At 42.7% G+C, this 25,263-nt stretch overlaps 1 pseudogene; it reads right to left on the bottom strand.

The window, feature by feature from the left end:
• Window positions 1-3,793: 3,793 nt before the first annotated feature.
• LOC135054367 (5S ribosomal RNA) lies at window positions 3,794-3,914 on the bottom strand (annotated as a pseudogene).
• Between the last annotated feature and the right edge of the window lie 21,349 nt (window positions 3,915-25,263).

The raw sequence follows: 25,263 nt of genomic DNA, 5'->3' as shown, positions 1-25,263 counted from the left end.
GCATTGGTATTAGTGAGGGATATAAGGCTCCTGTAACAGCAGGTGTCTTTTGTTCTGCTTGTACTGGTACTAGTGAGGGATATAAGGCTCCTGTAACAGCAGGTGTCTCTTGTTCTGCTTGTACTGGTACTACTGAGGGAGCTGACCTCCCTGCTACACCTTCAGTGGGTATACCACTGTTAACTGTATTATGTATTATTGGAGCATAGGGTGGTGGCATTACATTAGACAGATAATCTTCCCTTCTCATTGTTTTTTCATCTTCAACTTCCTGTGAAACAGTTTGCCATATATTTACAGTGTCCAGATAACCCTTTCTCTGTAACCAGTGACCATCTGTGACTTGAAATCTTTTCCAAGCCTGTGGGTCTAATATTCCGTCTTTTGGAAAATTGGCCCTTTTAAGAATGGCATCAATGTGTTTGATGCTTTTCTCCCCTTCTTTCATCACAACAATCCTATAGGTGAACGCGTTTCCATCTTTCTCCCTTTCCCTCCCATTGGGGTAATTAAGCCCTATGGGTGTGGCCGTATCCACTTGCGGCGAAGAGGGATATGTCTAGTTGTGCGAGAAGTTAACTATGTATCACTGGCTTAGGCTTTGTCTGGACACACTTTTATCTCCTTTTTTCTGTTTCTTCTGAAGATTAATTTAACTTGTCTGACGGTAATATATCATATTTACAATACATGCAATCTAAACACCATATTCAATCTTCTAACATTTCTGAAAACTTGTTGGACACACTGCTGGTATTTTTAAAATGATCAGTAGGTTAATCAGCTAAGCATAAAGGATATGGTTCATTTCTATGCACTGATAACAATTGAGCATTTAAATTACATCCCACAATAATCACAATTCTGTAAAAACACCTTTCTCATGCTGAGATACTTATCTATGTTGCAAAAAATTCACTGGTTAGTTTTGCATAAAGTTTCAACCAAGGTATTCCTTTGTACCATAACACAGCACTGGTTGCTCTGCGGTCGCATGCGCTAATAAAGCATTTGACAAACAAATTTGAAACAAACTTTCAACCACAATATACTTATACAACATATAACACTGAGTTGATCAATTGTAAAGGCCAGGTTTGGGGTTTTTTTTATACTTAAAACAGACAGTTTAACAGACAGATACGTGACACAGACAAGACAGTAAGCTGTTCATTGAGGCGGCAACCGTTGGTCGGCGATACCCCAAATTCCAGCTAAAACAAACAGTACCCGTAAAGGCTGAACCAACATTCATACACATATACAACACATAAACATATAAACAACAACAAGCAATACGCCTTATCTGCTTTTAAGCTGCAACAAGCAATACGCCTTATCTGCTTTAAGCTGCAACAAGCAATACAATATAATTCAGTTAGTCTAGGGGATGTGTGACAAGATAATCGGGTTCTATGATGACGGTCAAAAAGGACATAAATGATTTTTCTCTATAATGTACTTAGAACGACACTCAGAGAATCTGATTTTGAGTAACAATTATCACTCACCCGGGTATTATCAGAGTCTGTGAGAGCCGGTCAATTCCAAAATAGAAAGTGTTCATTAGATGTCTCTTCTTGAATCAGTCATTCCGGCAACGATGCCCCCATGTATGATGGAGCTGGGCTCATTAGCTCCGTCTGGTCACTAAAGAAATATCCTTCAAGTATCAAGTCACCTCTTTGCAGCAAAGGCCAACGCGTTGGGAGAACACTTAAATGAAACAACCACACAGGATATGTCTCACAAGTCTTCTGAATTTATTTTGGTCTGTTAGCATTTTTATATACACATTTCACATTCAGCCATAGTTGGCCAGCCCACATCTCTTCCCCAAAAGGAGGGGTTACAGTCTAAACATTGGTTCAACGTAAGCTACGTCCCTTCCATTTTGTAACATTCAATACATAATTTCCAGTAAATGTATAGCATAATAACGTTATACATTCCTAGCTCCTCTACGCCCTGCCAACATCCTTTCACATCCGCCTATCTATTGTTCTCAATTTCCTCTGAGAACTACATTTAGATGCATTTCTGTTTCTCATGAGAGAACAGGACGCTAGCTACTTCCCTTTCAAACAATGGTGTGCGTGACTAACTTATAGTTCCAATATTCTGTATATCAGTCTGAAATATGTCCAAACCTTGCTTAAACACAGCTTTTTATATATAAAGCATTTGATTATTATAACCAAATATAATGGCTAATTATCAACTCTATCAGTATTTTATATGGTATATGCCAAATTGTGTTTCTGTAGTTTTTTTCAGTCCTGTTCCCCCCCCCCCCCACCTCTTTTTTTAACCAGGGCACATCTCTAGCTCATAATAACTGTCCACTAATTTGTATATAAGGATGTGGTATTCATATTCACATGTGCTTAAATGCAGTGTTTATTTACACTTATTTTTATCTCTATATATATTTGTGGAGCGATGTTGCCTGGCAACACGGTAGCAATGATTAGTAATACATCTTGTATGTATGTGGGCTATTAACTTATGGTGCTTTGTTGCAGGGGGAGGCATTTACTGTGGGAACACAGTGTCTGCCTTCTCCATTGCCTCAGTCTGTGTGTGGTAGCTGCGGGTAGCCGGGAGGAAACATGTGTGCGTTCCACTCTCCTGGCCACCTGGACCACTTCTGCTTGCATGCATTCCATCAGCGGGACGCACGCACACACTAGAGTATGACACAACAGATGCTCTTGAATGTAGTAAGATTGTGGAGCTTTAGGTAAGAGCTCGAAATGTGCCTGGCATATGAGTTAATGTTTGTCTAAGTCTGTCTGATGTCAGTGTGGCTTTATATATACCATGTATTTGAGATTGCTGCATGTTTTATGTGGTGAGGGGGTATATATGGAGGCAGTTTGTGTATAGCACCTGAACCTTTACAAAGGTCCCAGGGGGGACCGAAACGTTGGAATGATGATTATGTCCACATTGTGCTATATATATATATATATATATATATATATATATCTTGTTGAATTTATATTGGACTGGTGAGTGCACTTCTAGCAATTACTATAAGTATTCATGCCAGAGGATGTCTCCTTAATCATGAAGATTTAGTGACACCCCAGCAAGTTGTTTTATGGATTGAGTGTGCAGGCATCTTCTATAATATATATATATATATATATAAATGCACTCACTTAATGGAAAAAGCACAAAGACCAGCACTCACGTTTAGCAGGGTGTTTATTCCAAAAACATCAGTTCACATTTCTTACAGTATCCATGTAGCAGTGGCAGCGCCTGACAGCCATTTTATATAGAAATGTGCACAAACACTTCCCATGCTGTCAGTTTGCAGCTGGGCTACTCGCAAGCGCATTGTCTGTTTCAGTGCAGCTGTGTGGGTGGGGTTAGTAATGAAAACAGAGCTTCCCCTGGATGCAGTGCTGAGAGTGAATAAGTGCTTTCAGCTAGTTAGGGTACAAGGTGATTATGGAGCCTACTGAGCTTTGAATCAAATACGGAGTGCAGTAGACAGAAAGCAATGTGAGTGAGAGAAATAATTGGTAGTGATGAATATGAAAGTAAAACACATAAAAAACCCACATAATAAACGAAGCTCCAAGAGAAAGCAGCCAGTGTATAATAGCTTAAACCACAGAAGGAGCGCAGTGCACTGAGACACTGTGTCTGATATGTCCAGAAAGTCAATTGACATAAAGCAATGAGAGAACACCACCAAAGCATAACATAGCAATGTATAACACTCTTGTCGCTGAATAAGTTTAGCAGTATCAGGTCACATCACTCATGATAAAAACGAGCATTACAGCACCTGGTATTCCCAGGTGGTCTCCCATCCAGGTACTGGCCAGGCCCAACACTGCTTATCTTCCAAAATCAGATGAAAGTTTGGGCATTTCCAGTGTGTTATAACTGTATTGAAGTAACATTCAAAGGGGAGCCAAATGACCATAATCCTAAATATTACAGCAGCAATAAGCATACAGAGGTGTCCAAATCAACAAGTATGTAAGCCCATCATGGGCCCAAAGTGCATTACAGCACCTGGTATTCCCAGGTGGTCTCCCATTCTGGTACTGGCAAGGCCCAACACTGCTTAGCTCCCAGGAGCGTCCCTGTGCATTTCAAGTGTGGTATCGCTATATTGCTGTCATATCCATTGGACAGTCAGATGCATGAGAGTGAAACAATCGCAACAATAGTAAGCACACAGCAGTGCCTGTTCAGTCAAAAGGACACACGGCAGTGTCAGAGTCAACACATATAGTCCATCAACCACAGTGTAAATAAAGATGTAAACTTATTCCTCACAGAGCGGAGGTGACACACAGCAGTGTCAACATAATCTTAGAGAATGCAGAAGTTGATATACATGATCCAATGACTATGGTTGTACAAAGTCAGCAGAATTAAGATCAAGCAAACATTGGTATGATACATAAAAGTGTGTATTACAAGCAACAACCCAGTCTGAAGTCCTCATTGAGTCCATCAGGGGCCAGACATTTGAGTCTGTAGATTCACTGAAGTTCTCTTTGGATCAGCAATTTATTCCTGTCTACTCCCCTTTGGAGTGGTGGGATATTGTCAATGATACAACATTTCAGTTGGTTAATTGTATGTTTGGCTGTTTTGAAATGTCTCACTACTGGTAAATTTGTTAGGTCTCTCAGTTCTGTGGAGATGTTGAGACTCTTTTTAATGGATGAATGGTGTTGGCCTGGTTTTCCTTTGAGCTTCCTACTTGTCTTTCAAATGTACAGTAAATTGCACGGACAAATCAATACATACACCACAAGTTTGCAATTACAGTCAAGACGATGTTTAATGGTATAGTTTCTCTGATCCTTCGGGTTGATGAAATGGTTTCCTTCCAATAAGAATTGGCAGTTGGAGCATCCGGTACATTAAAACACTCTTGGGATCTTATCCAATAATCCAATAATGAGTAAGAAGGAAATCTTGTACAAATACTATCATACTAGAAAAAAATCACCCAAAAAAGCCAACTGACCAATCATTAAAAGATACCAAATATTTATTCTCAATTAAAAGAAAAATTCAGTATTTTAAAAACAGTAATTGTTTACATACGTAAATTAAATAAGGCCACAACCACAGCTGGCAGAAGCGGAGCAGGATACGACTGCTGGCGGAAGCGGAGCAGTATACGACTGCTGGCGGAAGTGGGATACTGCTGGCAGAAGCAGAAGTGACGAGCGGGTGCACACATGTGCACATGCGGGTGGAGGCCGGGTACCGGGAAGTGAGCTGAGTACAGCGGAGCAGGCAGCTTGGTTGATCTCTGTTGTCGCTGCTGCTGTGTATGTGTGAGGCCGCTGATGTTTGTGTGCTGTGTGTGTGCTGACACTGCTGATGTTGCTGTGTATGTGGGAGTGAGGGAGAGTGTAAGTGTGAGAGCCCTACCACTGCCAGGCCATTGCTGCTAGTGCAGCTAGTGGAGTGTGTGAGTGAGTGTGTGAGTGAGCAAGTAAGTGTGTGAGGGCCATGTTCAGTGTGTTAATAAGTGTGTGAAAGAAAGAAGGAAGGAAGAAAGTGGGCGCTGCTGGGGGGTGAGAAAGAGTGTGAGTGCTGTTGCAGGGTGAGAGTGAGTGAGAGTGTATTGCTAGGGGATAGAAAGGGTGTGAGGGCTGCTGCTGGGTGAGCAAGTGTGTGCTGCAGCAGCCACAGCCTGTGTGAGTGAGGACTGTGAACTGTGGACGAAGCAGGTGCTGGAATCCGGGTGCACGACAGCAAGTGAGAAGGAGGTGCGGAGAGCTGGAGCAACTGCAAGGAAGACTATCGGTGATGCAGGAGAGGACCCACTCAGATAAGTATTGATTATCTACTATATTGTGTATGTGATTGAATTGACTGTTTCTGCTGTGCTGTGAATATTGATTCTCTTCACAGCTAAGTCATAGTAAATATCATATTGCATAGTTTTGTATTGTTTTGCATTGTTCTTCTGAAGGTAGTAGGGAGTTGAGTTTTCAAACAATGGGAGGGGCTGTGATTAAGAATATCACTCAGTGCGTGTCGAGCAAGATGTATGCGCACCTGGAGCAGCCGACCCAGTGCGAATACATATGCGTGAGATGTGTGTGAATGGTTGCCCTGGATTTCCAGGTAAATGATCTAGAGCAGACCATTATGCGACTGGGAGATATTCATAATCTCAAGCAAGGTTTACATAGAATGGTGGAGGAGTTGCGGGAGGGGTCACCGGTAGACAAGGAAAATCAGGTAGCCAGCTGGGTCACTGTTAGAAGGAAGAATAAGAGGGGAAGGCATGACATCTCTGAACTATGAGACCCGAACAAATTTGCCCGATTGAATGAAGATTCGGTGGATGATAGCGAGGAAATAACGGAGCTGGAGGAGACTGTTCCCTCTAGCAACTGGAGGACTGGTTCCTCTGGCTCAGATGGGATGAAAGTTAGAGAGGCACCTAGGCAGATGGTGGTGGTAGGGGACTCTATCATCAGGAAGGCAGATAGGGCAATCTGCTACTGGGATCGTGATCACCGTATGGTCTGTTGTTTTCCGGGTGCTCGAGTATGGCACATCGCGGACCGGGCTGGAAAATACCCGGCGTTCTTGGTGCACGTTGGCACCAATGACAAAGTTAGCGGTAGGTGGGATGTCCTTAAGAAAGTTTATAGGGACTTAGGCCAGAAACTAAAAGAAAGGACATCTAAGGTAATATTCTTTGAAATATTACCATTGCCACGCGCTAGCCCAGGGAGGCAGATGGAGATTTGGGAGGTAAATGTATGGCTTCGAGACTGGTGTAGGAAAGAGGGGTTTGTGTTCCTGGAACACTGGGTGGACTTCTCAGTCAGGCGCTATCTTTTTTGTCACGATGGATTGCACCTGAATGAGGAGGGGGCTGCAGTGCTGGGGGTAGGATGGTTAGTAGGTTGGAGGAGCTTTTAAACTAGGAGCCTGGGGAGAGGGTTTAGTTAGAAACTATGGGTCATGCAGCGAGAATAGTAAAGATGGTGGTAGTGAGCTAAATGGGGGCAGAGAAGGAGGGAGGGAAAGAGCAGCTGGCAAGGGCAAGGGTTTTTGTATGGGTTCTAAAAAGGGTATTAACAAAGGTTTTGCCAAAACATTAAATAACAACATTTATGTGTCATCATTACATTACAGCATAAAGAAAAGGATATATGTAGCATAAGGGAAAATAGTTATGTCAGGGTGGAGAATTTAGGTCGAAACACTGGGTTGATCAAAGAGAAGAGTAAGGTGGGCAGTATTAAGTATGGTGGGGGTGGAAAGGGAGCGAGAAGGACAGTCAGTAAGAGTAACTCTAGGGAGGCTCTAGTAAACCATGATAGGATACCTTTAAATAAACAAGCGGATAAGGGAACCACTAAACTAAAATGTATGCTTGCAAATGCAAGAAGTCTAGCAGGTAAAATGGGGGAATTGGAATTATTAGCATCAAAGGCTGAGTATGATATTATGGTATCCGGACTCCAGGTCGACAGCAAAAAGGTCGACACACCTTAGGTCGATGCCGATTGGTCGACATGGACAAAAGGTCGACATGGACAAAAGGTCGACAGGAACAAGGTCGACATGTAAAAAGGTCGACATGAGTTTTTCACGATTTTTTTCTTTTTTGGAACCTTTTCATACTTAACGATCCACGTGGACTACGATTGGAACGGTAATCTGTGCCGAGCGAAGCGAAGGCACCATGCCCGAAGCATGGCGAGTGAAGCGAGCCATGCGAGGGGACGCAGTGCACTAATTGGGGTTCCCGGTCACTCTACGAAGAAAACGACACCCAAAAAAAACATAAAAAACTCATGTCAACCTTTTTCCATGTCGACCTTGTTCCTGTCGACCTTTTGTCCATGTCGACCTAAGATGTGTCGACCAATTGACATCGACCTAAGGTGTGTCGACCTTTTTGCTGTCGACCCTGAGTCCCAGACCCGATATTATAGGTATTACGTAAACATGGTGGGACGACTCTCATGACTGGGTTGCAAACTTAGATGGGTTTTCTCTTATCAGGAGGGACAGGCCAAGCAAAAGCGGAGGAGGTGTGTGTATTTATGTTAAACCATCTCTTAAACCATACTTAAAGGAGGTTATTTATGAGGAAACTGGCGATAATGTGGAGTCACTATGGATTGAAATCTCAAGTGGGGGTATTGATGCAAAAAAACTAGTTATAGGCACATGCTACAAACAGCCAGATATTAGCATACATGAGGAATAAGAACTCTTGCAGCAAATTGAAAGGGCTGCAGGATTGGGGGACATCCTAGTGATTGGGGATTTTAACTATTCTTATATTAATTGGAGTAATGATTCATGTGTTAAAGGTAGGGGCAACAGGTTCTTAAATATGTTAAAGATCACTACTTGTCTCAATTAGTCGAGGCCCCAACTAGGGGTAAAACTACACTAGATCTAGTAACTACTAATAATGTGGACATCATATCAAATGCTAAAGTTGGGGAGACTTTGGGTAACAGTGATCACAATATGATCACATTCAACATCAGATTCAGGAAACATAGCTATAAGGGTTCAACAAAAACATTTAACTTTAGGTAGGCTAACTTCAGTATGCTGAGATGTGCATTAAATGACATTGAGTGGGAAGTTTTGTTTCATGGTAAGAAAACTTCGGAAATGTGGGATGTTTAAAAAAGGTAGCTAAGTAGCAATATTCACAAATTTATTCCCATAGGCAGTAAGCGCAGGAGTACCAAACTCAAACCGATGTGGCTTAACAAGACGATCAAGGCCTAAATCGATAAAAAGAAGCTTGCTTTGAAAGCATTTAAATCTAATGGAAAGGAGGATTCCTTCTAGTACAACAAGGAATGCAATAATAGATGCAAAAATGCAATAAGAGCAGCTACAATTGAAAACGAAAAGCCAATTGCTGTAGAGAGTAAAACCAATCCTAAAATGTTTTTAAATGCATAAACAGTAAAAGGTTAAAAAAGGAGAACATAGGGCCAATAAAAGATGAATTTGGAGTATTGTTAAATGATGACGAATGAAAATCAGAAATACTGATCACATTTTTTTCATCAGTGTTCACCAGAGAACAACTGATGGTGGGAGTAGTGCATAGCGATAGTGACAGTAAGGATTCACGGTTAGATACTTGTTTAAGTGAAGAAGTAGTCAGGGAGAGATTACACAAAGTAAAGAATAATAAATCACCTGGCCCAGACGGACTTCATCCGAGGGTTCTTATGGAGCTTAGGTCACAACTAGCAAGACCCCTATACTTGATTTTCAATAGTTCTATTAGATCTGGCATGGTACTGAAGGATTGGTGTATAGCAGAGGTAGTGCCATTATTTAAAAAGGGATCCAAAAATTATCCAGGTAACTACAGACCGGTTAGTTTGACATCTAAAGTGGAGTATCTGCAGACCACTAAGATTATTAGCAAGAACCAGCATGGGTTTGTGAGGGAGAGATCATGTCAAACTAACTTAGTTAACTTCTACGAGGAAGTGAGCACAATCTTGACCAAGGAAAAGCAGTGGATGTGGTCTACTTAGATTTTGCAAAAGCCTTCGATACAGTGCCTCACAGGAGACTAACCATCAAATTAAAAGAGCTTGGCCCAGGAAAAACTGTTTGTACATGGATAAGTAACATGGATAAATAACTGCCTGGACAACAGGGTACAGCGAGTAGTGGTCAACAGGAAGTCCTCAAGCTGGACACCAGTAGTCAGCAGAATACCACAGGGGTCCGTACTCGGGCCACTACAGTTCAACATATTTTATCAATGACCTAGAAATAGGCCCAGAAAAGCACAGTGTCAATCTTTACAGATGATACTAAACTGTGTAGGGTAATTAATTCAGGAATAGATGTGGAGTCTCTCAGAATTACTTATCTAAACTTAGAATCTGGGCGTCTAAATGGAGAATGAGGTTCAATATAGAAAAATGCAAGGTTATGCATTTCGGGACTAAAAACACGGGGAAAGTCTAGGGGTAACAGTTTTGGAAAAAGATTTGGGGGGACTCATTGATAATAAGCTTAATTACCGTATATAATGTCAAAGCGCAGTAAAGAAGACAAGTAAGGTGCTAGCGTGCATAAAACGGGGAATTGAGACAAGGGACGTAAGGTGCTAGCGTGCATAAAACGGGTAATTGAGACAAGGGACAAGGATGTAATCCTGCCGCTGTACAAATCATTGGTACGTCTGCACCTGGAATATTGTGTTCTTTTTTGGGTACCACTGTATAAAAAAAAGATATTGGTGAACTCCAAAGTGTTCAAAGGTGAGCTACTAAATTGATTAAAGGGCTAGAGGGACTGGATTATGAGGAAAGGCTTACTAGCTTGAATATCAATACACTGGAAAAGAGGCGTCTTAGAGGAGACATTATTAATGTCTTCAAATATGTAAAGTGGAACTACAAAGAGTTGTCAGAGGAATTATTTATTAAAAAAACTCTGTTTAGGATAGAGATGAGCGGGTTCGGTTCCTCGGAATCCGAACCCGCCCGAACTTCATGTTTTTTTTCACGGGTCCGAGCGACTCGGATCTTCCCGCCTTGCTCGGTTAACCCGAGCGCGCCCGAACGTCATCATGACGCTGTCGGATTCTCGCGAGGCTCGGATTCTATCGCGAGACTCGGATTCTATATAAGGAGCCGCGCGTCGCCGCCATTTTCACACGTGCATTGAGATTGATAGGGAGAGGACGTGGCTGGCGTCCTCTCCATTTAGATTAGAAGAGAGAGAGTGAGATTGATTTTAAACAGAGACACTTGATTTACTGGAGCTTAGGAGTACTGTAGAGAGTGCAGAGTTTAGTAGTGACTGACCACAGTGACCACCAGACAGTGCAGTTTTATTTAATATAATCCGTTCTCTGCCTGAAAAAACGATACACAGTGACTCAGTCACATACCATATCTGTGTGCACTGCTCAGCCCAGTGTGCTGCATCATCTATGTATATATCTGACTGTGCTCACACAGCTTATAATTGTGGGGGAGACTGGGGAGCAGTGCCAGTTATAGGTTATAGCAGGAGCCAGGAGTACATATTATTAAAATTAAACAGTGCACACTTTTGCTGCAGGAGTGCCACTGCCAGTGTGACTGACCAGTGACCTGACCACACTGACCACCAGTATAGTTAGTAGTATACTATATTGTGATTGCCTGAAAAAGTTAAACACTCGTCGTGTGACTTGTGTGGTGTTTTTTTTTTTATTCTATAAAAAACTCATTCTGCTGACAGACAGTGTCCAGCATGTCCGTCATTATATAATATATACCTGTCCGGCTGCAGTAGTGATATATATATATATATTTTTTATATCATTATTTATCATCCAGTCGCAGCAGACACAGTACGGTAGTTCACGGCTGTAGCTACCTCTGTGTCGGCACTCGGCAGTCCATCCATAATTGTATACCACCTACCCGTGGTTTTTTTTCTTTCTTCTTTATACATACATACTACATCTCATTATCAACCAGTCTATATTAGCAGCAGACACAGTACAGTAGTCCACGGCTGTAGCTACCTCTGTGTCGGCACTCGGCAGTCCGTCCATAATTGTATACCACCTACCCGTGGTTTTTTTTTCTTTCTTCTTTATACATACATACTACATCTCTTTATAAACCAGTCTATATTAGCAGCAGACACAGTACAGTAGTCCACGGCTGTAGCTACCTCTGTGTCGGCACTCGGCAGTCCATCCATAATTGTATACCACCTACCCGTGGTTTTTTTTTTTCTTCTTTATACATACATACTACATCTCTTTATCAACCAGTCTATATTAGCAGCAGACACAGTACAGTAGTCCACGGCTGTAGCTACCTCTGTGTCGGCACTCGGCAGTCCATCCATAATTGTATACCACCTACCCGTGTTTTTTTTTCTTTCTTCTTTATACATACATACTACATCTCATTATCAACCAGTCTATATTAGCAGCAGACACAGTACAGTACGGTAGTCCACGGCTGTAGCTACCTCTGTGTCGGCACTCGGCAGTCCGTCCATAATTGTATACCACCTACCCGTGGTTTTTTTTTCTTTCTTCTTTATACATACATACTACATCTCTTTATCAACCAGTCTATATTAGCAGCAGACACAGTACAGTAGTCCACGGCTGTAGCTACCTCTGTGTCGGCACTCGGCAGTCCATCCATAATTGTATACCACCTACCCGTGGTTTTTTTTTCTTTCTTCTTTATACATACATACTACATCTCTTTATCAACCAGTCTATATTAGCAGCAGACACAGTACAGTAGTCCACAGCTGTAGCTACCTCTGTGTCGGCACTCGGCAGTCCATCCATAATTGTATACCACCTACCCGTGGTTTTTTTTTCTTTCTTCTTTATACATACATACTACATCTCTTTATCAACCAGTCTATATTAGCAGCAGACACAGTACAGTACGGTAGTCCACGGCTGTAGCTACCTCTGTGTCGGCACTCGGCAGTCCGTCCATAATTGTATACCACCTACCCGTGGTTTTTTTTTCTTTCTTCTTTATACATACATACTACATCTCTTTATCAACCAGTCTATATTAGCAGCAGACACAGTACAGTACGGTAGTCCACGGCTGTAGCTACCTCTGTGTCGGCACTCGGCAGTCCGTCCATAATTGTATACCACCTACCCGTGGTTTTTTTTTCTTTCTTCTTTATACATACATACTACATCTCTTTATTAACCAGTCTATATTAGCAGCAGACACAGTACAGTACGGTAGTCCACGGCTGTAGCTACCTCTGTGTCGGCACTCGGCAGTCCGTCCATAATTGTATACCACCTACCCGTGTTTTTTTTTTCTTTCTTCTTTATACATACATACTACATCTCTTTATCAACCAGTCTATATTAGCAGCAGACACAGTACAGTAGTCCACGGCTGTAGCTACCTCTGTGTCGGCACTCGGCAGTCCATCCATAATTGTATACTAGTATCCATCCATCTCCATTGTTTACCTGAGGTGCCTTTTAGTTGTGCCTATTAAAATATGGAGACCAAAAATGTTGAGGTTCCAAAATTAGGGAAAGATCAAGATCCACTTCCACCTCGTGCTGAAGCTGCTGCCACTAGTCATGGCCGAGACGATGAAATGCCAGCAACGTCGTCTGCCAAGGCCGATGCCCAATGTCATAGTACAGAGCATGTCAAATCCAAAACACCAAATATCAGTAAAAAAAGGACTCCAAAACCTAAAATAAAATTGTCGGAGGAGAAGCGTAAACTTGCCAATATGCCATTTACCACACGGAGTGGCAAGGAACGGCTGAGGCCCTGGCCTATGTTCATGGCTAGTGGTTCAGCTTCACATGAGGATGGAAGCACTCAGCCTCTCGCTAGAAAAATGAAAAGACTCAAGCTGGCAAAAGCAGTAGCACCGCAAAGAACTGTGCGTTCTTCGAAATCCCAAATCCACAATGAGAGTCCGACTCCAATTGTGTCGGTTGCGATGCCTGACCTTCCCAACACTGGACGTGAAGAGCATGCGCCTTCCACCATTTGCACGCCCCCTGCAAGTGCTGGAAGGAGCACCCGCAGTCCAGTTCCTGATAGTCAGATTGAAGATGTCAGTGTTGAAGTACACCAGGATGAGGAGGATATGGGTGTTGCTGGCGCTGGGGAGGAAATTGACCAGGAGGATTCTGATGATGAGGTGGTTTGTTTAAGTCAGGCACTCGGGGAGACACCTGTTGTCCGTGGGAGGAATATGGCCGTTGACATGCCTGGTGAAAATACCAAAAAAATCAGCTCTTCGGTGTGGAAGTATTTCACCAGAAATGCGGACAACAGGTGTCAAGCCGTGTGTTCCCTTTGTCAAGCTGTAATAAGTAGGGGTAAGGACGTTAACCACCTCGGAACATCCTCCCTTATACGTCACCTGCAGCGCATTCATAATAAGTCAGTGACAAGTTCAAAAACTTGGGCCGACAGCGGAAGCAGTCCACTGACCAGTAAATCCCTTCCTCTTGTAACCAAGCTCACGCAAACCACCCCACCAACTCCCTCAGTGTCAATTTCCTCCTTCCCCAGGAATGCCAATAGTCCTGCAGGCCATGTCACTGGCAATTCTGATGATTCCTCTCCTGCCTGGGATTCCTCCGATGCATCCTTGCGTGTAACGCCTACTGCTGCTGGCGCTGCTGTTGTTGCTGCTGGGAGTCGATGGTCATCCCAGAGGGGAAGTCGTAAGACCACTTGTACTACTTCCACCAAGCAATTGACTGTCCAACAGTCCTTTGCGAGGAAGATGAAATATCACAGCAGTCATCCTACTGCAAAGCGGATAACTGAGGCCTTGACATCCTGGGTGGTGAGAAACGTGGTTCCGGTATCCATCATTACTGCAGAGCCAACTAGAGACTTGTTGGAGGTACTGTGCCCCCGTTACCAAATACCATCTAGGTTCCATTTCTCTAGGCAGGCGATACCGAAAATGTACACAGACCTCAGAAAAAGAGTCACCAGTGTCCTAAAAAATGCAGCTGTACCCAATGTCCACTTAACCACGGACATGTGGACAAGTGGAGCAGGGCAGGGTCAGGACTATATGACTGTGACAGCCCACTGGGTAGATGTATGGACTCCCGCCGCAACAACAGCAGCGGCGGCACCAGTAGCAGCATCTCGCAAACGCCAACTCTTTCCTAGGCAGGCTACGCTTTGTATCACCGGTTTCCAGAATACGCACACAGCTGAAAACCTCTTACGGCAACTGAGGAAGATCATCGCGGAATGGCTTACCCCAATTGGACTCTCCTGTGGATTTGTGGCATCGGACAACGCCAGCAATATTGTGTGTGCATTAAATCTGGGCAAATTCCAGCACGTCCCATGTTTTGCACATACCTTGAATTTGGTGGTGCAGAATTTTTTAAAAAACGACAGGGGCGTGCAAGAGATGCTGTCGGTGGCCAGAAGAATTGCGGGACACTTTCGGCGTACAGGCACCACGTACAGAAAACTGGAGCACCACCAAAAACTACTGAACCTGCCCTGCCATCATCTGAAGCAAGAAGTGGTAACGAGGTGGAATTCAACCCTCTATATGCTTCAGAGGTTGGAGGAGCAGCAAAAGGCCATTCAAGCCTATACAATTGAGCACGATATAGGAGGTGGAATGCACCTGTCTCAAGCGCAGTGGAGAATGATTTCAACGTTGTGCAAGGTTCTGATGCCCTTTGAACTTGCCACACGTGAAGTCAGTTCAGACACTGCCAGCCTGAGTCAGGTCATTCCCATCTCCTCCTTCACATTCTCCCGCAACTGGGGGTGCGAGGAAAAGGCTCAGAATTCCGAGCCCACCCGCTGGCGGTGATGCAGGGCAGTCTGGAGCGACTGCTGATGCTGACATCTGGTCCGGACTGAAGGACCTGACAACGATTACGGACATGTCGTCTACTGTCACTGCATATGATTCTCTCACCATTGAAAGAATGGTGGAGGATTATATGAGTGACCGCATCCAAGTAGGCACGTCACACAGTCCGTACTTATACTGGCAGGAAAAAGAGGAAATTTGGAGGCCCTTGCACAAACTGGCTTTATTCTACCTAAGTTGCCCTCCCACAAGTGTGTACTCCGAAAGAGTGTTTAGTGCCGCCGCTCACCTTGTCAGCAATCGGCGTACGAGGTTACATCCAGAAAATGTGGAGAAGATGATGTTCATTAAAATGAATTATAATCAATTCCTCCGTGGAGACATTCACCAGCAGCAATTGCCTCCACAAAGTACACAGGGTGCTGAGATGGTGGATTCCAGTGGGGACGAATTGATAATCTGTGAGGAGGGGGATGTACACGGTGATATATCGGAGGATGATGATGAGGTGGACATCTTGCCTCTGTAGAGCCAGTTTGTGCAAGGAGAGATTAATTGCTTCTTTTTTGGGGGGGGTCCAAACCAACCCGTCATATCAGTCACAGTCGTGTGGCAGACCCTGTCACTGAAATGATGGGTTGGTTAAAGTGTGCATGTCCTGTTTATACAACATAAGGGTGGGTGGTGTCAAAGTCAAAAATATTACATAGAGAGACCATATAAACTGCACACATATAAGCCGCTATACTTGCAAATATGCGCAGCGAGCACAGCAAACACCAGACATCATGGAGATATAGAATTGGCTGATGAATTAATGTCATGGATGTGTATCATTCGAACCGAACCAGATAAACACATCATGTTTGGTATTGAAGCAAGCAGAATGAGGTGTGGGTTAGTTTGAGGCCTGTTGTGTTGTTGTGGGACATTGCAGCGGATAGATATGATTATATGTATAAAAGCTAAGATCATATTGTTAGAACAATGGATGCTCAAGACAACCTTTTACTAAGTTTTCAAGGCTGAACCTGATTAGCATATACAAAGAGAATAGTGACTCAATACAAAGGAGAAAGAAAGACCCCTCCCCCAGGTACTGGTCAAACAGGAAGGTAGTGGTCAGGTGTGGCCTCAGAGAACAGATGTAATGTAGCTACACTCACACACGCACACACAGCTACCTGGCACCCAGCAGCATGGCGGCTAAATCCCCAGGACATCCTCCAAACTAAAGGCTAAGTATTGAACTTCACATGGCTAGATAAGGAAACAGACAGATTGCTTTCTGGTTTAAATAGGATATTGTAACTTGGTTGTGTGATTGTTGGGTGTTTGTGGATACTCTGTGAAGTCTGTGATAAATTGGAACAGTATACAATCTGTAGCATAGTATTTGTGGTATTTGTTTGCCTATGGAGATTTAAAATAGATTGTGCTGGTTAGTTATAATATATATATCCTGTTAATCATAAATACCACCATGCAGTTACGTTTGTGTTAATTACATTGTGATCTGGTCTTGTGATGAATATGCTCTAGTTATTGAGATACTGAAGTTGTTTGGGATGTGAAATTATGAGATGGTTCTAGGAAGTTGGATTACATTGTGAAAGGTGATTTAGATGGTTTGGAATTGTAAAATCAGAACATATGCATTGTTTTGAGGCTTGGACATTTTGGAATAACATGGAGTCTTGTGTCTTCTGCTATGTGATTGTGGTGTAGTAAAGAGTGCCATGTGTTTGGACCTGCAAATCTAAAATGGCTGCTGCTGGATGTCTTCCCCTCCCCCTTTCAGCCATGTGGTGCAGTCTTTGGAATTATGGGAGTTTTCTCAAAATGGAGTCTAGCTTCCATCCCATGCTGTATTCAGCATTGACTAATTGCGCAGCGATTGTCTCTCACATGTGTAGTTTTATCTGAAATCATGTTGTCTTACTGTGAGCCATTTCTCTCATCTCTCTCTCTCTCTCTCTCTCTCTCTCTCTCTCTCTCTCTCTCTCCCTTCTCTTTTCTCCCATATCTCCCCTTGACTAGTATTGTATTGTATTGTATTAGATTGGTATTGTATTGTATTTCTAGTGTAGCTATTTTGGTTAGGAAGTCTCTGTTATATTGTAGTGTATCATTTGTACTGTGATTCTCTTTTACAAGTATATTAGATATAATACAGATAATAGGCTTTGGACCCTAAACCAGTATCTGTGTATTTCCTATAGTGTTAAGTGTTCACTTGAGCGTCGGTGACGCACAAGCAGCTTTGTAGTTAGTCAGGTTACACAAGGTTGCACTTACACCCTGTATTCACATTAAGGTATTCTGTGTATTTCATTGTTAAAAGGTTTAGACATAAAGGTATAGCGTTGTGAGCGTCTGCGCCGCTGGTGATCTCCTCGTGGTCTCGAGCGTCTGCTACGCCATAGCGAATCATTACGTTAGTCAACAGCCAATAGCGTGCCTGCCTGTGATCTCTGGGCCGTGAGCGAACGTGACGCTTGAGCGTCTCGCCTACGGCTGAGCGATCGTTACGCAACTAGTGTACCCTTACGGTACTTCTTAAGTAAACAGCGTACAGTGTTCTTAGACCTCATAAAGGGTTGTTTATACGACAAAAGAATTTAGCACTGTCAATTGGGGGCCGTCCAGTCCTTCACATATCTCTGCTAGGTAATATCAGCAGACATTATCCATCAGCAAAGGGCGGGATCATATTCCTTGCAGTGCTGATTGGATAAGCGTCTGTTTCGCTTAGTAAAGGGTGCTGAGGGAATCCGGGACCGGAGGTAAGAACAGTACGCTATTGTCTTTGAAAATCTGGTTTTTATTTCAATTTGGTGCCAACTACACACTCAGGCCTAGAATAACTTTAGGAGTTTTGAATGATGACTTTCTTTGTGACAAGAGGCCGCATGGTCTGTCCACCATTTTGTGTGACCCTCATGGAGGTGGAAGGGGGAGGAGCAGCGGCCATTTTGGGAAGGTCAAAAAAATTTTTTTTTTCTGAGCGGCTGGTTTTCAGTTGACTCAGGAAACAATCAGCCATCCACTGTCAAAAAGAAATCATCATTTAATGAGTTTTTTTTTATGCATTTATTTAATCTATATCATAGTCAATCATAAGTAATAGTGATTGGTACTTATATGTAATATCTATATGCGTGTGCTTACATCAATGTATGTTATTAGATTAAATTTAGAATTGCATTTTCATCTGTGTAAGTTTCACATCTCACCTTCCTGTTTGCCATTTGCATTGATAACGTGCTGAGAAAATTTGCTGCTATAAAAAAAAAAAAAAGGTAAGGGAGTAACTGAAAAAAAAAAAAAAAACAAGCACACAGCATAGAAGATACTGTGTGGTGTTTGGTAAGCGTTTATATAGTGAAATATCGCTTATAGTAAGGCGATACAGAAGCCACAAGGCAATAGCACACATTTGCTCAGTTTCCAAAATTTAGTTTAAATACCTTACTTTACTGTAACGCCTCTGGGGAGAGCTATCAGACTACGGGAAATGATTTTTCTGATCAGAAAACTATAAGAATGATAGTGGGTTGAAAACGGTATGAGTGTATTGAATCCCGCTTTGTGGACTTTGTGATCTATGTGATAAAACGGTATTGAATTCCGCTTTGTGGACTTTGTGATCTGTGTGATCTATGTGGAACGTGATGAGCACGATCTGAGTGAAAACGTGCAACAGAGTGTGATAAAGTTTTCGTTGTATTACGCTCTGGCTGTTTTGGAGCACAGTAGGGAGACTCCAATGATCCTACCATTTATGGGCAACAAGTGTCTATAAGTGGTACGATTGGACCGCACGGTTGTATGTGTGACCAATAACGCAACGTGATATGAGGTCGTATATCCATGCGTAAATCTTGCCCTCATACGTGTTGTAGGGAGCACATGCAAGCGTGATTTGTGTAAAAGAAAAAGGAAGGGAATTTTCTCAGGAAAATCTCTAGAGATAGGGCCTGCAACGGCTACACGTGTCTGCTAGAAGGCGGAACGGGGATACCCGGAGCAGAAGAAGTTCAGTGGAAGAGCTTTAAGGATTTCCAACGAAGTTCTGTGTTTGGTGCATTTTAGGAAGTTTTTCTGTGTTAAAAAGGTCCACAATGGCAGCCAAGTGCACAACACAGAGACGGTCGGAGGTCAGGATTCAGACTCCAGAGGCTTGCAGACCCCGAGGGTCTGCTCGGTTAGTAATGTGGGGGAAATATGGTCCCCACACTGAGACCTTTTGTGATGAATGGACACGAATGACTGCGGGGGATAAGGCACCATTTCCCGGGATAGGTAGTTTTGACTCAGAGGTGTTGCATAATTTAAGGCAAAGGATCAGTCTCATAAAATCCTGGAAACAACGAGTTAAACATGATGATTGTTTGCAGTTATGGCAACAGGAAAGTGAAATGCAAAGAAATGTAACTTACATATCTAACTTTCATCTTGAGAGGAGAGACATGGCATTGAAGAGGATTATGGTTGCAGAGAAATGGCACAATGTTGTACGATAAAAATGCACTTAGTAACTGTATTAAGAATGAAAGTGTTAAATGTAATAATGTTTATGAAAATGAAAGTGTAAAAATTACAAATGTTAACCTGTGCAAGTCGCACCCCATGTTAAACTTCCCTCAGGATTACCAACAAGAAAGTGAGCCCAGAACGATGTCGGCACCTCTTCCGGAAGCCATCCTACAAGACATCCAGGTGGACGCGACCAAATTGGTAAAGGCAATAATCAAACCCCCTAACGGAGGGTCAGGTGAGGTCGTGTCCACAGGTACGTACAATGTTTTATATCACGCACAAACAAATGTACCCCATATTGTAAGACCAAAACAAGGTGATGTGATTGAGTTTAGTCCTGTCAGGGTGATCACAGTCCCCAATGGGAAGACTGATGATCAGGGAACCATTCCCGTCAAGGACAGTGCAATGCGCCATCCCTGGTCCCGGACAGAATTGAGATCAATCAGATCTGATTACCCAGATCCTAGGAAAGATCTAACTGTATGATCAAAGATTCACAGAAGGTATATCAACTCCCTAGACAACGACATAATCATGGTATCCAAGGAATCAGGTAGGTACAGGGAAAGCGGTTGATGGTGATGAGCATCCAAGCGTTTGAGGAGGCATCAAATCAGCCAAGACCCCAGTTCACTGACACTTGGAGAAAGCCAAGGATCTGTTACCATTGTAGAAGAGAAGGGCATTATGCCAACAACTGTAATAACCCACATAAAGTTAGACCCCCTAGACCAAGAAATGAGCAAAATTACAACACACACCATTATAATCAGAGATCAGATAGGAAGAATTTTGGGCCACACCCATAATATATAGTCAGGAAAGGTGATCATTAGGACTGATGGTAAGCCTGAGGTAACGGTTAATAAATTGGGAGGTCATTCACTGAAAGACACAGGAATGACCAGGTGAAACGTTGTAAATGTATCAGTGAAATGTTTTTTTTTTTCTCTCTCTCTCTCTATCCCCATCTCTGACGAGTATTGGTAAGAATTCACACATTGCATACCCACTTGGTCCTTGCAGAAGTCTACCAAACCCCAGCATGACCTCCGCCACAATGTATTTCTGGCCAGATACAGACAGTGGAGTAATGCAGGTGCTGGTGGGGAGGGACTGCTCAAGGAGACCAGTAGACACATAGATATGACAGCCTAATAAGTCTGACAATGTTTTTCTAATGCTAACAATGTTTTCTTAATGTTGACAATGTTTAAAAATGTTTTGTTTCTCTTTTCTCATTGGTGGTTATTGTCGAGTTATGTAATGTATATATGCACATGAATTGTTCTCTATCTCTTTTGTTTTTTTGTTGTCTCTCTCTTCCCACTCATGTTTCCATGGTTTAAAGATGGTATGTCACCCCTCAGTTGGACCAATGGTAATGCCAGATTTTTTTCTCCTTACAGAAAGATCGCCGGTTAGGAAGGAATATTGCATCACCAGAATGTTCGTTTGGAAGACTGAGAGACAGCACCTTTGAGAGGACAGCAGAACAAGAAGAACAACAAGACGAGATAACTTATTATCGTAACAAGTTCTCTCCCCCTCAAACTGATTTCTTATACCCCCTTTACAAATTTCTTCTTTTCTCCTCCTGTAAGATGGACTTGCCCCAAGAGACTGTGATATGGATTTTCCTGTTGACCATGATGTTGACCAGAGCAGTCTGTTTCGGTGAGAGTACCAGCGAGGTCGAGAAAGGATCCAGAAAGGTCCTGATGACTGAGACGGAGGTGTAAATTTCCAATAGCAACCCAATCACCAAGCAAAGGCGAGTACCGGGCACGATCTAACAACCATGTTATTTGTAAACAATTGTGAAGGATTGTTAGTTCAAAAAGAAAATTGTATCTGTAGGCTCTGTGACAATCTGGTAGAGGATGGATGCATAAAGAAATGCCAATCCAGTTTTAATATCCATATGGACCGGCATCCATTGAGTGACTATCACTCTTTAGTGGGTAATGTGTTAAACAAAACAGATTGTTGGGTATGCTCTCAAGTACCTCAGGGTCATAGCAAATCAGGGCTAGTACCATTTCCTTTAACGTTAGGGGAGGTACTTGAGCTAAGTGGTGGGAGACCGGTGGACCGGAGGTTTAACATCTCCAGCCCTCCTAGTTTGAAGCTCCACCAATACCATGTGGATAGGTCCCTCTTATGTTTTAATATCTCCAATCCCCGTAAGCCGGGAAATTGGGAAGTGACATGGAGCAACCTTACCATGACCTTTTCACACAGAGCAGATAGAATGCCTACAGATACAGAGCTTGTACGCCACATAGCCAGTAGAGGAAAATCTTTCCGGTATCGATATACCTTAGGAAATAGGATTACTAGAGTTGGAGAAGTATCACCAGGATAGTGTGCACATATCGTACAAACTGATACGTGCCTTAAGCAGATGGAAGAATTAGGGTCAGGAGATTTCACCTGGAAGGTTTGTAACATGGTCATGTCCTTCTCCGTCCCATATGTTCTCCCCGATGACGCATATTTCATATGCGGGAGAAAGGCGTACAAGTGGCTTGCCCCAAACTCTGAAGGATTGTGTTATATTGGAAAAGTATTGCCTGAAGTGATGACTGTTACACATGACAAAGTGAAGGACATATACCGTGGTGCCCAAGCTCCTTATACTCACACTCATTACGAGCACCGAGTTAAAAGACAACTGTCAGAAAGGTTAGAGCATCCGGCCTCTGATCTTATCCATGAATCCACCGGGATTCAGGTTCTGGTAGCGTTAGATTTCACTCGCACCGCTCGAGGAGTGATGAATTATAGATACATTTCCGCACTCGCCAATTTGTTAGATAATATCACTGAAATGTATGATGACACGTTTAGATACACTGGAAGAGAACTTCAAGCGTACAAAACAGAACTAGTTCAGCATAGGATGGTTCTTAATTATCTTACAGCAGTAACAGGCGGATATTGTGTTACATTGGCAACACAGTACGGCATAAAGTGTTGCACGTATATCACAAATAGCACCGAGGATCCGGTAGAGGTCATAGACCAAAAGATGGACGATATTCTCCAATTGAAGTGGGAATTTCGTCGAAAACACAATCTCACCCTTGCTGCTGTAGGTAATGAGCTGACTGGTTGGGTGTCATGGTTGAACCCGCGAAATTGGTTCTCCGGTTTAGGAGACTGGGCTCAAGGAGTCATAATGGATGTTGGAAAGTTTCTACTATGTATCTTGGGTGTCGTTATATCGATTGGATTGATATTTAGATGCGGGCAGGCTTTAATGAGGTGCAAACAAAGTACAAAAGTGATGAGCCTGAGGAGTGAGGAAACTGTAATTAACCTGGATTTGATTTATGACCCAATGATAGAAACCATGATGTGATGAAAATGCGATTATAAGGTCCGTTTCTTTCACCTGTTTTTCTGCTTTTCCCCAAGATACAAAGACCCCCTTGGACGAGGAAGTTGACGAGACGCTATATAGACAACAGACAAGCACCAAAGATGAAGTTTTGACCACTTGAGAAATGGACATTTGATGAACTTTGCCATGGATCCCCAGTTTCCCTAGTATTTTTAAACTCACGCTAGCCCAACATTTTTTGTAAATCTGATGGCACTGACAAAGCTTGTTGCTCATGCCTAAGGAGCAATACAGCGCAAAGAAGACGACTCTCAACAGATACCGAACAAAAACTTCAACAACAGATGTACATTTCCCCTGACATAGAATACCACCGCATTTACCGTAATTATGTCTTTTCTTCATTTCTACAACCCTCAGGTAATGACACACATAGTCGATAGGGAATACAGGCTCAGATATCAGCAACCACATACTTCCCCCATTCATGTATCATCAACTAAAATGTGCTCCCCATTTTGTTCAAAATCCGAAAAGAGCTCGGTAAAGTTTGACAGCCCATCCACAGACCTGTACCACAGGATAAGAAGGAATTCAAATGTATACTTCGCAATACCTCGAAGCTTGATGTACAACACGTACGGCACGATGATACATGACCCCCCAAACATGGATTCATACACACATGCTTCTGCTATCTCACTAGGTCATACCCTCTTCACACCTTCTCCTCTCTCCTCCCTTACCCAACCATGGAAATGTATTAACCCCTGACATATATTTTTCTCTTTTTGAAATGTTTTAGGAAGTGGCAGTTATTGGTGACTGCCAAAGGGTGGACTGTCAAAGTCAAAAATATTACATAGAGAGACCATATAAACTGCACACATATAAGCCGCTATACTTGCAAATATGCGCAGCGAGCACAGCAAACACCAGACATCATGGAGATATAGAATTGGCTGATGAATTAATGTCATGGATGTGTATCATTCGAACCGAACCAGATAAACACATCATGTTTGGTATTGAAGCAAGCAGAATGAGGTGTGGGTTAGTTTGAGGCCTGTTGTGTTGTTGTGGGACATTGCAGCGGATAGATATGATTATATGTATAAAAGCTAAGATCATATTGTTAGAACAATGGATGCTCAAGACAACCTTTTACTAAGTTTTCAAGGCTGAACCTGATTAGCATATACAAAGAGAATAGTGACTCAATACAAAGGAGAAAGAAAGACCCCTCCCCCAGGTACTGGTCAAACAGGAAGGTAGTGGTCAGGTGTGGCCTCAGAGAACAGATGTAATGTAGCTACACTCACACACGCACACACAGCTACCTGGCACCCAGCAGCATGGCGGCTAAATCCCCAGGACATCCTCCAAACTAAAGGCTAAGTATTGAACTTCACATGGCTAGATAAGGAAACAGACAGATTGCTTTCTGGTTTAAATAGGATATTGTAACTTGGTTGTGTGATTGTTGGGTGTTTGTGGATACTCTGTGAAGTCTGTGATAAATTGGAACAGTATACAATCTGTAGCATAGTATTTGTGGTATTTGTTTGCCTATGGAGATTTAAAATAGATTGTGCTGGTTAGTTATAATATATATATCCTGTTAATCATAAATACCACCATGCAGTTACGTTTGTGTTAATTACATTGTGATCTGGTCTTGTGATGAATATGCTCTAGTTATTGAGATACTGAAGTTGTTTGGGATGTGAAATTATGAGATGGTTCTAGGAAGTTGGATTACATTGTGAAAGGTGATTTAGATGGTTTGGAATTGTAAAATCAGAACATATGCATTGTTTTGAGGCTTGGACATTTTGGAATAACATGGAGTCTTGTGTCTCCTGCTATGTGATTGTGGTGTAGTAAAGAGTGCCATGTGTTTGGACCTGCAAATCTAAAATGGCTGCTGCTGGATGTCTTCCCCTCCCCCTTTCAGCCATGTGGTGCAGTCTTTGGAATTATGGGAGTTTTCTCAAAATGGAGTCTAGCTTCCATCC

This window comes from Pseudophryne corroboree, chromosome 2, assembly GCF_028390025.1.
Source record: "Pseudophryne corroboree isolate aPseCor3 chromosome 2, aPseCor3.hap2, whole genome shotgun sequence".
Lineage (NCBI taxonomy): Eukaryota > Metazoa > Chordata > Amphibia > Anura > Myobatrachidae > Pseudophryne > Pseudophryne corroboree.
This window is presented reverse-complemented; position numbering and strand designations above follow the sequence as displayed.